Source organism: Lemur catta, chromosome 13 (assembly GCF_020740605.2).
Source record: "Lemur catta isolate mLemCat1 chromosome 13, mLemCat1.pri, whole genome shotgun sequence".
Taxonomy (NCBI): Eukaryota; Metazoa; Chordata; class Mammalia; order Primates; family Lemuridae; genus Lemur; species Lemur catta.
In genome coordinates, this window is record NC_059140.1 from 29,470,537 (window position 1) to 29,484,112 (window position 13,576).

A 13,576-nucleotide genomic window follows, 5' to 3' on the forward strand; every position below is an offset into this window, starting at 1 on the left:
AGCAACTAATCATGAGTGAATTTGTTGAATTTGCATTAAATTGTTTAAGCCAGTAGGGTGCACACATTTTGCATTCTAAAAGTATCTAAATATAGTTTTCAATAATAGATAAGGTACTGCATTAATCATTTAATCTTATATGAAATGTATAGGCTATATTTAGCTTTGAGGAATGTACTCAGTTCAACATACACACACACAAATATACACATTTAATATTTTCTGAATATAACCTCTGTTCACTAGTAGGAGGTTTGCCATCTGATTTCATAGAATTATTCATAATAGGGGAAGTTCATTTTTCCTACTATTATTTTCTTTTTACTCCTTATATTTATAGTTAGTTTTTTCATAGTAAGTCTTGTAGAAAAATAAAATAGTCATCTATCTACATAGAATGGCTTGAAGACTGACAGTTTGAAGGTTTTGTGACCCAATTGATCTGTGAAGTTTATCCTTCTGATCAGAGTGACTGAGCAGATTCTCCATTTCCCCTACAGTCTTATATCAGATATACCCAGAGGTGGGTGCATTTTTTTATACAATGTGAGGAGCTCCTAAATATCTTTAAAGAATATTTCACATCCTACCTTTAGGTAATATATTTTTCAACTACACTCCAGGATGAAATGAACTCTCTCCAACAAAACCAGGTTGCTTGGATTAAGAATAGGTTGAGGAATAGACTAGAGAGGTTAGTCTAAAAAATGGAATGTTGTCTTAGGAGGACATGTCAGAAATATGATCATGAAACAGAGAGCCCTGAGTAATGAGAGTAAGTGGTAAAGAAGATAGAGGAAAGGAAAACTAGGACAGATAAGATAAAAAATAGTTGGTGTTTTCTATCAGGTAGCCCTACTAACTTTAGGCTTTACTTTTCAGAATCAGCTTCCATTTTTAAATAATTTTGTAATTTAAATATATTATATCTAATATAATCAAATTTTCATTTAATACCTACAGTTTTTTATGTACAAATATGTCACTTAACTTGCTACCTTAAATAAGACTTAATGAAGGTTATAAATAATTTGGATTCTTTCAGATTCGCCCTTTCCTCTTACATGCAATATCCTTAATATGTTATTTGTTATTGTATTTCATCACTATGTAAGAATCTTATGGCATCCTATTTCAACTACAGCAATTAACTCAGCAATTTGTTTCAATAATTATTGCTTCCTCTATCACTAATCGTAACCTGCACATTTTCTAATTCTTTGAACAGTATATACAAAATACTTTTTCAAATTGATCATCCTTTCATTATTATTCAACAAACATTTATTAAATGCTTAGGATGTGCTATTTACCTATGCACAAAGCTAAGTATGGCCCCTGATTTCCAATGTCTGTCATTCTATTTGATTTTACTCAATCAGAAGGAAATACTCTAAATAATTTTACATTCTACAATATGATTTCCTAGTAAAGAATCTCATTGTTCATAGAACAACGGCTCAATTTTCACATTTTCTGTTTTAAATGATCACACTGAATTCACTTACCAATTGTCATACTGCCAATCAGACTTCATGAATCACACTGCACTCATCTTTACATTCACTGGAAGGCTTTCAGTTGCCCATAATATAAACGTGTATCTCACTGAATTTTAACAGTGAGGGAAGTATTTTCTTTCAAAGTACCAAGGTAGGTGTTGCCAGGATTCTCAACTCAGCTACTCAGTGAAAGCTTTAAAGCCTCATTTTTTTTTCTTCCATCTGTTCTGTCAATAGCTTTGCTGCTATGATGTTCTGAAGATGGTTACTGTGGCTTCAGGCAAATGTTCATGGGAAATAAAAAGGGAAAACAATCTTCCACAGTGTTTGCACCTTCTTTTCAGTGAGGAAAAACTTTATAGAGATTTGCCAATAGCAGTCTTCTTAAATTATAGGTGAGAATTATGTTATAGCTATCTTCCTAAGCCAATTTGTGACAAGAGAAATGGACCATAATACTTAACTTAGACCAAAAGAATTTTATTTCATGGATGAATTCCAGTTCCCTAGAGAGTTGTTGCCATATGGAAAAGGATAAATTATTCAAAAACAAAACAAAATAAACAAAAACAAAGAAAAACAAGCAAGAAAACAAAACCTATGACTTTGCTAAGATGAAGGAAGGGGGACAGGATATGTTTGGTGACATAGGCAGGCAACAACAAGATCTTATACTCTCCGCTCTGTCACACCTCTTCCATCAGGCAGGTGCTACTAAACCATCTCTTTTATATTTTCAGGTGTTGAGAGGATCTACTTACTTTGCAGATAAAAATAATCTACTCATTCTGTCACCAGTAAGATTATTTTCCTGGATACTAGCATCTTATTCATTAAAATATTTAAAAAATGTCTATTTCTAAAATATCTTCCCAAATCTATTACAGGTGTAGAGAAAAGAAGAACATAGCCTTACTCAATATGCAAAGATTATAACATAAATCACTGCTATTTCTTAATCCACTCTAATTTTATAAAGTTAAAAATTTTAATCTTGCTTCATTAGTGAGAAATTTAGGATTCAAGGAACATAATAATTTACCTAACAGCTTTATTCCACTATTAAAAATTTTTCTGCTTTGGTGTTTGCAAGGCAAAGGAATATTTTTAGGGCAAATGACCTAGTTAAATATAAAAAACTGCAGTTAGTGTGAAACTGCTACTTAAAAATCATATCTGAAACTTGAGCCCAGACTTCTGTTATCAAATTCTATACTCCTCCAGGACAACATTATAGAAGGAAATCATTATAACTTGAGATCCATAGACTGATAATATTTCCCAAAATTACCCTGAATCTATTAGGAAATTTCTACAGTTAGGATACAGAAATATTAATCTATAGACAATCACAAGAGGCCATCACTCCCATACTAAGTTTGATAAGCTAAGAAAGCATTGTTTTTTTTTGTTGTTGTTGTTTTGTTTTTTTTGTTTTTGTTGTGTTGTTTTTTTGTTTTGTTTTTACTAGTCAGAGAGCTGAGGATGTAAAAGAGGCCCAAGAGAACCAAGTACTAGAAGTGAGAAGCGCATTTGAGAAATGAGACTGATGATTTCTCTTACCTTGCTAGAGCAGTGAGAAAATCAATCAACTGGTATAATAAGAAACCAGAAAACATTTTGTTGAACTTTTAATGGTTTTAATGTGGTTCTGACAAAATACCAAGGTTCTCCAGCCAAAGACTGAGTTGCAATAAACTAGCGATATTTTCCTAGAATCTTCACTAAGTAACTGGGGGCAGTATGTCAAAAGATGGGGCTCAGGACAAAAGATGTGAAAGAGATCCTCCTGGAGGCAGTTGTAGCTTCCCCAAGTGTGAAGTAGTCTCAAATTGAGGCAAGAGAGAAAACCTGAGAGAAATCAATGCTAGGTCCTACTGAACTACAGAAGACAAAACAAAGAAAAGCACGAGAAAGCAAAGATAATGTCCTCCAAGGCATTCTCAGTTGATAGTGTCCTGAAGTGCAGAAACCAGAATGCTAAGAGAACTTAACAGTTATGCTTGCAAGGCAGAGAGAGATTTCCCTTGTTCAGAAATTGGCATTGGCAGCTTGGCTCTTGTATTAGTCCTGGTTCTCCAGAGAAACAGAACCAATGGCGTGTGTGTGTCTGTGTGTGTGTGTGTGTGTGTGTGTGTGCATGTGTGTGTGTAAGAGAGAGATTTATTATAATTAGTTCACAGGATTATGAAGGCTGAGAAGTCCCTTGATCTGTTTGTTCTCTGCAAACTGGAGGTCCAGGGACATAACAAATTCTGCTTAACTTGGTACATGGCCACATTGTTTTTTGTTTTTTTTAATGGCAGTAAATTGAGATGCAAAAAAAAAAAAAAAATTTACTGTATTGTCTGTGTCAAAGTCAATCAGAACTGATTGATTTTGACTATCAGGAGATAATTTTGTTCCTACTATGCAATGGGGCTAAGGGTTCATATGTTTATAATGCAGAATACTCTGTGGGTATACCTTTTTTTTTCTTTTTATTATACTCACATGTAGTATGATTAAAGTCAATGAATATCTATGACAAATCAATTTAGGCAGAACTGCTTATGGCTCCAATTCTTCAGGAACATAGGTTTGAGTCATACCATCATACCAGAAAACAAAATGCTAGAGGTTTAGGAGCAAAGTAACAGAGAATTAGTGTTAATAGTAAAATGAAAAATGTTAAATACTAGCTATGATCATGTGACCAGTTGTTATACCAAAAACTGTAATCTCTGTAATAGTTGTAAGCATTTTTTCTTTTTTTGTTTTGATTATATATATGTGTGTGTGTGCACATGTGTATAATAACATAAATATTATTTCTTCCCCTCTACCATTCCCTTGTTTATTAAGGTAAGATGTATGAACAGCAGTTATTTATATATCTCACTAATTTATAGGATATCAAATGGGGGGGGTAAAAGTGAACAACCAAGGACAAAAAAAGAGACTTTGTATCTTCTTTTACGAAAAGTGTTGGTGTGTTTATGGTTAAATGCCAGATAGTTGAATCATGTTGGGTATATACATGCCTTTGCTATTTTTTTAAAATTGGAAATTAAGTATGATTAAAGAGATGTGTATGGATGCTCAGTTAACAAAGAGTGGACTGTGGTAGTTTTGTAATGTGCAACTTGATTAGCCTGAACTGTGTTTCTTAGAACTTCCTCTCCCGTTTTTGTGTGATATGGAAGGTTGAAGTGAACAAGAAGCCACACTGTTTTCTAGCCACGCTCTTTGGAGTTGGGTCACAAACTCACACAAATCATCACTTATCTGCTGGTTTTCTTCATTGATGTGGGGCATCAGGCGGGCCTGTAACCATTTCACTTTTTCCTAGTTACTCCTTCAGCTTCTCTGACTCCTTGGCTAGGTATGCATCTAACTCCATGATAGAGAGTACTGGCTTCTGAAGGGCACCCACATCATCAAGGTTGTAGGCTCTTTGAGAAGGATACCATTTCCCCTCCATCCTTATAGGTTCAAGTTCTAATTTATGCTCTTGGATCACAGCTTTTCTTTTCTCTACCCCAGTTTTACATCCCTTTTCCATTTCTAACTACTTTTGAAGCAGAATTTAAGCTCCAGCAACACACACGAAGATATTGAATAATCATCTCTGACAATTGCCTAAGATTAATTCATTTTTAAAAATCCCTTTAGATATGTAGATGATAGATAAATAGATATCAATATAGATAAATATAGATCTATATATATGTAATATGTATCTATGTGACATATATCTGTATCTCCAAATAGATTTGTGTCTCTGATTGAACACTAATACGAGGTGATAAGAACTTAATAAGCTTCCAAAATTAAAAGATGTAAATATATTCCCAAATAAGAGGTAGATAATTTATCTTTTTCTGGTTGGAATTTTAGATCACCAATACTATTTTTCTTCAATGACCCAAGGAATCTGTTTTTAAATTATTTTATTTTAAATTTACAAATAATAATTATATATAATTATTGGGTACAATGTGATGTCTTGACATATGAATACATTGTGGAATGATTACATCAAGCTAATTATAAACAAATTAATGACACATAGTAAATTCATATATGTGATGCAATTTGATATGCTGATGTATAAAAAATGAGTTCATATTTTAAAACAGAGCATTTTTTTTGATATGTGATCAATGCTTTTCTTAGTATAAAATATACACTTAGTATAAAATTGTATACCTTTAAATAAAATTAAATGCATCTGTTGATTTCAGAGATAGTATTTCTATATTGATTAATAGCAAAAGTAATTAAAATATTAGAACACATGCTGGCAATGTAAAGATGCCACTATAATATTTATTTGGTTCAGAACATTCAACTCTTTGCTTTATTTATTTTTTTCTTTTCTTCCAACAGTAACAGAGGCTATCATGACATCAGTAGTTAATGATTTTAGAAACTGTTGTTAGTCTAATCAACGTGACTCAGTAGGAATTAGAAATATAATTGAGTAGGTAAAATTAAAAGTAAAGTTGATATAAGCAAGGGCCTAAAAGGTACAACTAAAAACTATTTTATCTGTTATCACTTGTTTCTTGTACCTGTGTAATGTGCTATACACAATCACTTAAATTCATCACTCTGCAATATGAGGTACAGATAATATTCATGTTAGTCAAGGTTGATTTTTGGCTCATTAAAGAACTGAATTTAAAATGCCTTAAACAAAGAAAAAATAGAGTAAAAGAACAAGAAAAAAAATAAATTTATTAAAAGGATGTAAGTATAGGGTGCAACAGCATTTAATGGAACACAAGGGTAGACAGTACATTTAGGCCTTCTGAGGGCTGAGAAAAGAGATGTGAAAATCTGTCAAGGATCAAAGCTTCCACATCATCAGTCTCTCTCTCTCTCACCCTCCCTGGAGCCACATGACCTCTCATCTGTGTACTACTTTGTGTGTCTGCTTGATTCTTATCCCTGTAGACTGGTTTTCTCTACTCTTCAGCAGATGAACACAGATCTGCAATTTACATTACCTTGATGCCAGACACAAATGGAAATTTACTAGAATCATTGAAATCCAATTTTAAGTTCCTTAGGCTATAATATCATTAGATTAATAAAGATCCAACAGTTTACCAAGCTTGATATATAAGATATATTTCATACCAATTATTTGTTCAATCAAAAGTTCAAAGAAGATAATTTAATCATTAGATTAATACAGTAGATTCTAATAACCTCCAAACATTTGGGACAAACATGGCTTAAGACACTATGTTAGCAATACCTTCACTACTAAATTAACATTAGACATTAGAGGTCCTTAACTTTATGTGTAGCGTTACCTCTTTTCTACTGAAAAGTTTGTGAAAAATAAAGAAATTTATGAGACATAATAAATAACAAAGGAAAGATTTTGGATTTTTATAAGGCAAAGATCTGACATGTATAACATAAAGATACATGCCTCTAAAAATAAATTTGGAGTATTTCCTAAGTATGTATTTTTTACTTCAGAGAAGATTTCAATTTATTGGAGAAAAGTGAAAGAGAAGTCAAATAGTAATATAAATGAATTTCTGGCTGGGCTCATGTCTATAATCCTAGCACTCTGGGAGGCCGAAGAAGGAGGATTGCTTGAGCCCAGTAGTTCAAGACTAGCCTGAGCAAGAGTAAGAACTCATCTCCAACATTAATTAAAAAAATTAGCTGTGAGTGGTGGCTCACATCTGTAGTCCTTGCTACTTGGAGACTAAGGCAGGAGGATCATTTGAAACCAGAAGTTTTAGGTTGCACTGACCTGTGATGATACCACTGCACTCTAGCCAGGGCAACAGAGTGAGACTGTCTCAAGAAAAAAAAAAATTAATTTCCTTGAAAGAGTTCTTAGTAGTGTCCTTTTCCCATCTCAAAGACTAAGCATCATAGAGGGTCAGGTCTGACAATATCAAATCAAACAGTAGAATCAGCTGTTATTCACTGTGGGGGAAAAAAAAAGCAGGTTTAGCAAACTTCCCACAATTCCCATGTCAACAGAAAAATAGAGAAAAAGTTGAATCATGGTGTTAAGAATACCAAGAACAAAATGAAAATCAAAAATTTTGCAAAGAAGAATGATCATATTCACATGAATGAGAGTAGTTGTCATCAGAATTTTCAGTGACATATGTGCAAGACCATGAAATGGCATACAATGGAATTAATAACAATCTTAACTCTTTTTAAATCATAAAGTTCATAATCATATGCTGAAAACAAAAAATACAGACATGCATCTCTTAATGACAAGGATATTTTCTAAGAAATGCATCATTGGGCAATTTCATCATTGTGTGAACATCATAGACTATATTCACCCAAAGCTAGGTGGCACACCCTACTACACACTTAGGCTATATGGTATAGCCAACTGGTCCTAGGCTACTAACCTGTGTAGCATATTACTTTACTGAGTACTATAGGCAATTGTAGCATAATGGTAAGTATTTGTGTTTCTAAGCATATTTAGTCATAGAAAAGGCACATAATATTATAATATTGTGGGACCACTGTCATTTGGTTAATGATTCTTCATTAACTAAAACGTCAGTATGTGGTGCATGACTGTACCAGATAACATGTCCAGGCTACGAAGAGTATCTCAAGGAATTCTAAACAAGACAGAATAGAGAACCCAGAAATAAAACAATATACGTACAACCAATTGATCTTTGACAAAGCAGACAAAAACATACCCTTGACAGAGGACACATATTCAATAAATGGTGCTGGGAAAATTTGATAGCCACCTGCAGAAGACTGAAACTGGATCCCCATCTCCCACCATGTATAAAAATTAACTCAATATGGATTAAAGACTTAAATTAAGACCTGAAATAATAAAAATTTTAGAAGAAAACCTAGGAAAACCTCTTCTGGACATTGGCTTAGCAAAGAATTTATGACTAAGGCCTCAAGAGCAAATACAACAAAAATAAAAATAAATAAATGGGACAATTAAACTAAAAAGTGTCATCCATATGGTTTATTTAACTCATCAATACATTTTGTAAAGTGTGGCTAATATGACTTCAAACTAAAATAAGAATCATGTATTGAGAAAAACAAAAATGACAATAAAGAAGCAGAAAATCCCCCTCCCAAATACAAACAATATCACATCCAAGTAAGGATAATTCTAAACTTTCAAAGCTATTTTAGTTTATGAAATTTTAATTCTAATTTAAAAGTGGCAGATTGTAAACTTGCTGAAATGTGTACCCACACAAATAGTTCATAGAAAGAAATAAAAAGACATACTAAAGTAAAATATGTGATATTAGTATACACATTTATAAACAGCCTCAATGTAAGTCAACTAAGGAAAAATTGTCTGTGTAAAAGAAACTGTTAAATATATTTGGAGAGGAAAACGAAGGAAAAGCCTTAGCAATAAAGCAAACTCTTCACCAGGGATACCTGAGTGCCAGCACCTCTGCTCTCAGCTGGTCAGGGTAACTTACGCAGGAAGGCCTGTAAGCCTAGCGAGATCTGAGCTTACCAGACATACATGTTCTGAAAATGTCCTTATTTTAAAAATACAAATTAGTGTCATAAAGTCTTTAAAAACATAGTACAAAAATTTCAGAATTTAAAATCATGAATAAAATTTCGACAGACAGGCAGTTATATCCAGAGTTTTAATCATTAGCGAATATAAGTTCCAAAAACAGAAAAATAAAAGAAGTACTTAAAGTAGTGATGGGCATCCCAAAAATTAAAAAGGACAAAAGTCCTTCCTTTGAAAGAGTGAGTTAAAAAAATCCTAATGATTAGTGTTATAATATGGAATTTTAAATATTAATAATTGAAATGAAAAAAATTTTTTTGGTCTGGAATAAATACAGCCAAATATCTAATAGCATTTTCAAAGCAAAAATGGAGGCCTTTTTTCTTACCAAATAACAAATAGTTTATAAGATATAAATATTTATAAAATGTACCATTATCACAATGATGTATAAACAGACCCAAGGCATAGCAGAAAAAATTTGGAAACAACTTTATAAATTTATGTAAATTAAACAGTGGAAAATACATTTCAAGAAGGAAAGGCATTTTTGATCATTAATAATAGAGCAATGATTATTTATTGGGGAAAATGTAGCCAAATATATATTGGTTATAAAACTGACAGCTAGTTCAAATTGATTAAACAAAATCCAAAACACAAAATTTTTGGACATAAGTTAATTTTATAAATTTAAAATAGGTATTTCATTAGTCCTTCTATTGCTGCTGTAACAAATTACCACAAATTTGATGGCTGAAAATAACATAAATTTATGTTTTTACAGTTCTTGAGGTCAAAGTCCAAAATGGGTTTCACTGGTCTGAAATTACAATCAAGTTGCCTGCAATTTTGCACTTTTTCCACAGACTCTAGGGAAAGATTTCTTTCCTTGCCTTTTCCAGCATATATAGCTGCATTCCTTATCTCCTTGCTTCAGCTTTGTCTTAGTGACTTTGGGCTGCTATACCAAAATAAACATGGAAATTTTTTTCTAACAGCTCTGAAAGCTGGGCAGTCCAATATCAAGGCATCAGATTCAGTGTCTGGTGAGAGCCCACTCCCTGGTACATAATTTGGCCTTTTAGCAGTGTCCTCATATGAAAGAAAAAACAAGGAAGTTCTCTTGGGCCTATAAGGGGATTAGTCCCACTCATAAGGGCTCCATCCTCAAAACCTAGTCACTTCCCAAAGGCCCTACCTCCTAATAACATGGCATTGAAGATTAGGGTTCAATATATGGATTTGGGGGGCAAACATATTCAGACCACAGTAATCTTCAAAGCCATGAGTATAACATCTTCAAATCTCTCTCTGCTATGTTTTCACAATGGGTTCTCTCTGATAAAGACCTTTGTCATTACATAGGACCACAATCCAGGATATCTATACATCTTAAGATCCTTAACTTATTTACACTGTTTTGTCAATTAAAGTAATATATTAGGACAAGGGGTTCTTGATCATCATTTGTCAGCTCACCACAGGCATCTTCTTTCTCAAGATAGTATGCAAAATCCATAAAGATAAGTATTGGTAAATTTGATGCATTAATATTTAAACACCTATGAAGCAAAGAATAATACCACAAAGTTGCATATCAAGAGGAAGATTGGAAGAAAATATTTGCTATATTTACAACAAATATTATTATAAACATATTTAAAACTTACCTAAAGATTTAAAAGTAATAAAAACAAATATAGTCAAAATATAAATGACTAACAATAATCGGAAAAGATGGTCAACATCATAGATTGGAAAAAAGCAAATGACATAAATTACTGCTTTTTACCATCAAAGTTCAAAATGAAAATCAGTTGAATCTGTTATCATTAGTATATATAAGCTAAACATTATGAAGGGAAGATTAGTGTTTATTCAAATAAATTATGCCTGAATTTTGACTCTAAATTTCCCCTTTTGATATTTACTCTAGAGGGATATTTGCCCATATACTCAAAGGAACATGTGCAAAAATATACAGTCAGATTTTTCTTAATGTGTCAACATATAGTATCTGCAAAATCTGACTTTTAGTAGAGAAATCTTTAAACAAATAAAGTTATGTAAATGCTACAGTGCGTTATTCAATAGTTAAATAATGAAGCAACATGATATTAATAGATATGAAATTATCTACATACCAATTTAAAAAGACAGAAACCCTGTGTTTGGTTTGTGAAAAACTATACATGTTTATTAATTCCTTTTACAGACACTAAATACACAGAGTTGTCAGATTACATCAATAAAATTGCAAGATACTCAGTTAAATTTCAATTTTAGGTAATATTCAATATACACCTGACTGTCGTTTGCCTCAGTTATACAATTTTAAGTTGGAAATAACAGTTTGGAAAACATTTTTATGTTTTATTTTTCAAGAAGCAGCATGTCTTGTCAATATTTTGTAAATGAAAATGTAAAATCTGTTATAATAATAGTTTCCATTAGCACACATTATAGACAAATCTGTTAATAAATATACCACTTCCATAAATGACTAAAGTAGAATTACATTTAGTAGTCCAGTTTTCAATGCATGATATTTTAAAGATATCTAATAGTAATTATATCTAGAGTGCTTATTGGGTTTCTAAATTCTCTTGTATTCCAAAACACTTTTTTTATGTCACCATAGGAACATGTTTCATTCCTCAAATATATTGTAAGAGTCACAAAGACGGGGCATTTCTTCCTTAATTCTTTTCTAAGTACATCATGTATAATAAAATATTATGTTAGTAGACTCCTTTATAAATTGTGTTGGCTTTCTGACAAGTATCTTTTAAATTCTCATATGAACTTAAACTACAGCTTAGATTTCTCACAATTTCTTATTAATTTTTATAAGAAACATGTTTTGAAATGTGATTTCTTACTTTGGAGTGCTTTTATCTTTGGGTTCAAAAATAACAATTTCCTTAAGATCACATCTTTTTTGGATTACATCATAGTATATTTTAAGTTATTAGTTTTTACGCAGGTGAGATAATTTCTTTCTCTTTTATGAGCATTGACTGAACTTCCAAGTCCAGCAAAACAGTTAAATGCAATTGAGGTGAATGCTTGTGGTTGGATAGATACCATCCTTCACCACTGCTGAAAGTGTCAACTGAGATTGCAGAGGCTCTGAATTAATTGTAGGTGAAAAGTATCATTTTCTTGATCTTTCACACATTTAACCAAATACTATCTCCTTTATTTAAGGATCTTCTTGTGGTGTCCCAGATTTTTTATTCAGATACAGTCTTTTTGTGGAATGTATGAAAATGTGGCAGTGTAAATTAATTGATCAACATATATGGCCCATATGCTTTCATCCATAAGTTTAATAAATACCAGTTAGAATGAGGAGACAGCTTTTTTCAACATGACTTCTTTGACTTTATTCAGTGAAAATCAATGATAAGGGAGGCCTATAAATGAATTCTGGAAAGTATAGAATGGCAGATGAGTGTTTAAACACTATCAAATTATGATAGAATATGATTGGTAAACAGTGGCAACACAGAATGGAAAAAAATATTTCTTAACTACCCATTTGCCCAGGTATTAGTGCCCAGAATATTTAAGGAGCTCAAATAGCTCAGTAGGAAAAAAACAAAACTAAACTAAACTAATAATCCAGATAAAAAATGGACAAAAGATCTGAAGAGACATTTCTCAAAAGAAGGCACACAAATGGCCAACGGGCTTATGAAAAAATGCTCAACATCACTAATCATCAAAAAATGTAAGTCAAAACCATAATGAGATATCATCTTACCCCAGTTAAAATGGCTTTTATCCAAAAGATAGGCAATAGTGAATGCTGGCAAAATGTGAAGAAAAGGGAACCCTCATATACTGTTGGGGGGAATGTAAATTAGTACAGCCACTATGGAGAACAATATGAAGGTTCCTCTAAAAAATAAAAATATAACTACCATTTGTTCTAGCAATCCCATTACTGGGTATATATCCAAAAGAAAGTGATATCTGCACTCCCACATTTATTGCAGCACTATTCACAATAGCCAAGATATGGAATCAACCTAAGTGTTCATCAACAGCAACCTAAGTTACATCAATGGATGACTGAATGAAGAAAATATGGTACTTATGCACAAGTGAATATTATTCCTCCATAAAAAGAATGAAATCCTGTATTTTGCAATATGAATGGAACCGATTGACATCATGTTACATGAAATAAACCAGGCAGAGAAAGACAAATATTGCATATTCTCACTCATATATGGGAACCAATACATGTGTATGTGTGTGTGTGTGCGTGTGTGTGTATACACACACACATATATAAAGTCATGGAGATGTGGTAAAATGGTTGTTACCAGAGGCTGAGAAGGGTAAGCACTTGCTCCTTCACTTTGTACTTTCATGTTATAAAGATGGGTTCTTCACTTAAATCTCATGAACCAATCTTTGCTACCTTTAAACTTTTCTTCTGTAGCTTTCTCACCTTTCTTAGCCTCCATAGAATTGAGAGTTAGGATCTTGCTCTGGGTTAGGCTTCGCCATAAAGGAGTGTCGTGGCTGTTTTGATCTCCGAGAATTC

The 13,576-nt window shown here is 32.4% G+C and overlaps 1 long non-coding RNA gene across 1 annotated transcript in view; it reads right to left on the reverse strand.

The window, feature by feature from the left end:
* Positions 1 to 7,180: 7,180 nt before the first annotated feature.
* Positions 7,181 to 13,576, reverse strand: part of LOC123649142 — a 38,562-nt gene continuing 32,166 nt past the window's right edge. Inside the window, exon 3 of the long non-coding RNA XR_006738877.1 lies at positions 7,181 to 7,442. This is a non-coding gene — a long non-coding RNA (uncharacterized LOC123649142). The remainder of the gene's footprint in view (positions 7,443 to 13,576) is intronic.